General features: G+C 48.8%; 1 long non-coding RNA gene across 1 annotated transcript in view; it reads left to right on the top strand.

The window, feature by feature from the left end:
• LOC102260839 overlaps positions 1–844 on the top strand; it is a 14,384-nt gene extending 13,540 nt beyond the window's left edge. Inside the window, exon 3 of the long non-coding RNA XR_314216.2 lies at positions 696–844. This is a non-coding gene — a long non-coding RNA (uncharacterized LOC102260839). The remainder of the gene's footprint in view (positions 1–695) is intronic.
• Positions 845–3,090: the final 2,246 nt, after the last annotated feature.

Below are 3,090 nucleotides of genomic sequence, written 5' to 3'. Positions count from 1 at the left end.
CTACAGCGATATCAGCAGATTTCTCCTCTTTGTTTGGAATTTGGAAGGTTTGGAGCTCTCTAACCCAGCTGCAGTTAGATTAGGCTGCAAAAGCCAAGGTGATTCCTTTGCACCGCTGAGCACAGCTTGGGAGGGGATGTAAATTGAGTGGGGCGGGGTCTCAGAGAATCACCAGGGTGGAGCGACTGTGGTCAGCGTGTCCGCAACTCCTCGCATCTCCGTGACTCCGTGTCTCTGCAGTCCCGTGCCCCCACAGCAACAATGATCCCTGCGAGCAACTCTGCGAGAAAGCCCCCCTCACTTTCCAAACCGCTGCAAGACAGTCCAGTTTCTCCCCGTAGGAGTCTGGGACCTCAGAATCTCGCCTTAAACGAGCTCAGTGCGTTCAAGAGCTTGTATCCCCTTCCGATTGAAAAAAACCGCGCACCAAGGTGCAGCCGCCTCGCGCACGCCTTCGTACCTCTGTTCTTGGCGCGTCTGCACCTCCTACCAGGTCTCAGTGCACTTCTTTCTTTCCTTCTAGTTGTAGAACTTCCACTCGGCCAGCTTTCCCGTGGTTCTGAATGATAGCTGTTTGTCTTATAGTTGGTAGTCTCGATGTTGTTGTGGGAGGCAGCACGCACAGGTTTATACTTTATGCCGCCATCTTAGTTCTCTCTGTAATTGGGTCTTGAGTGTTGTTTTCTCCTTCCTAGGTGGGATCTCCCCTCAGACTGGCTGGCTGTGAGGCTCAACCCCAACCTTGTTGTTCAAGCTGTTGTGCAGGTGCTGACAGAACAAAACAAAACAAGGAACAATACAAAAACATACAGAAGACCCCCAACAACAACAAAAACAACCACACAAAAGAATTAAGAAAGAAAAGAGAGCCAGAATAATAAAAGTGAAAAAGAAATATGAGAAAAAGGGGAGGGGAAGAATAGAGAATATGAAAATGAAGAAGGGAGAGAAAAAAAGAATAAAGAATAGGAAAAAGAAAACGGTATAGAAAAAAGAGGAAGGAACAAATTATGAAAATGAAAAAAGAAGAGAAAGAAGCAGAAGGAAATTAAGAGGGGGGGAATAAGAGAAAGAAGGAGAAAGAGTAAAAAAAAGAAAAATTAGAGATATGAAAGAAAAAATCCAAACATAATAATAATGCAATAAAAAAGAAAATAATGTAAAGAAAAAAAGTGGAGTTCATCTCAGCAGTTCAGTGCCACCTGGGAGCTCCCTTTGGATCCTTCTTTTATGTTGACTGGAGCTAACTGTTTTGTCTGCCATTCCCAGGAAGTACTTTGGTGCTAGCCACTGTCAGAAGCGGTCAATGTTTGGCACTCAGTAACTTGTTTGAAGCTTTCCAGTGGTTCTCAACCTGTGGGTCGCGAACAATGAAAATACATCCTGCATATCAGATATTTACATTACGATTCATAACAGTAGCAAAATTACAGTTATGAAGTTGTTGAGTGTTTCCTTCCCACATCCCGCGTGGATCAGGGTTCAGGAACTGGAAGCAGAGCCGCAAACAAATGAAAATGAAAAGACGAGATAATTGGAAATATTGGGGGACCAGGCGAGCAAGTCCAACTCAAGGGGAAGGACTTCCCTCAGTGCTCAGGCCGTGCCAAGCTTTTATTGATCTGGGATGCACCCATAGCATAGCCCTTAGGCAGGTGACCCCCCATTAACAGGCAGACTAGCCCATCAGCAAGGATTTACATAATAATAAATGGGGGAGTAGTTTCAGCTACCACTGTCTGGACAAACAGGTGACGCCTAGCTCCGACCTTTGCTAGGGCTTCAAAGGCACCCAGCCTTCGGGGGCTTCTCTGTCTAAGCTTATCAGATGGTGAAGGCAATAAACAGTTTCCCACATGAAGTAGCAACGAAAAAAATTTTATGGTTGGGGGTCACCACCACATGAGGAACTGTATTAAAGGGTCGCGGCATTAGGAAGGTTGAGAACCACTAAGCGATCCACAGTTTTTGACTGCCTCCACAGGGCTTGGCTGCACTTAGGAGGGACTAAGCTATGTGCTGGGCCAGCTTGTTAGCCTCACAGGAGCAGGGGCAGGAAGCAAATATCCCAAGGCACCTCAGGCTCTGCCTCTGCCCACTGACCATCTGTCAGACTTAGTCACTGAGAAGGCTGTTTCTGAAAGGGCTTTTGGTGGAATGAGGGGGATGAGACCTCCGGGTCTCTGATGAGGGAGAGATGCCACTCAGATTTCAGGGAAGATAGTGGGTGTGTTTCCCCATCTGAGAGCCACAGTCTGAGTCTGTCCCAGAATATTTCCCTCACCTTGATAGGGCAAAGCTCTTTGTATGAAGTCTGGTGGGGTCTTCTGGAAGCTGGAAATTTCTATCAACTCTCCGGCAAGGGAGAAGCACCTGTCAGGTTCCTAGGACAACGGGAATGGCCCCACCTCTATGCTAGTCATTGAGCCTCCCCCCCCCCGCCCCAGACTGCCCAGACCGCAGGCTCGGCCTCTGCTATGCCTCCTCAGCAGTGATTGAGATGCAAGATTGGGTGAGCTGTATCCCCAAAGGCAGGGTATTTGCCTTCCCCTAGGCTGTTGCTGTGGGTAGGGGCTTGCACCTCTCAGGAAAAGTGGCTGCTGCAGGAAGGAGGGATAGCTGAGTTCTGGTCTCCCAGCTGCTGTTCCTCCACGTCTCCCTGCAGTGCCTCCCACCCCAGATTCTCCTCAGGTGATTCTAGTCCACACCACCCTCCCTCCACCGGAGCCTCGGATGAGTGGCTGCACATGAAAATCCTATGCTCTGGTTTGTTTTTTAAACAAGTGGCTTTATCTCCGACAACCTGCCTCTCTCCCTGGCAGATAGAAACCCCACTGCCTTTCCTGGCTGGATGTTGTATGGGCTGCTGTTCTTGGCTCTGGGGCTCCCAGCTGGGGAGCCCAGCCTGGGGTCTGGCCTCACTCCTCTCAGGGAAAACACTCCCACTGCTGAGATATCCCTCCTCATCCTTGGCCTGCCTCCTCTCCTGACCCTGCCCTTCCTACCATCTTGAGGTGGTTTCTGTTCTTATTAAAAGTCCCCTCTTCATCTAGTTTTCAGTTGGTAATTCAGGGTGAATATTTCTGATTT

The sequence above is a fragment of the Myotis brandtii genome, unplaced genomic scaffold (assembly GCF_000412655.1).
Source record: "Myotis brandtii unplaced genomic scaffold, ASM41265v1 scaffold513, whole genome shotgun sequence".
NCBI classification, from domain to species: domain Eukaryota; kingdom Metazoa; phylum Chordata; class Mammalia; order Chiroptera; family Vespertilionidae; genus Myotis; species Myotis brandtii.
The sequence above is the reverse complement of the archived record's forward strand: the minus strand, read 5'-3'. Positions and strand labels throughout refer to the sequence as shown.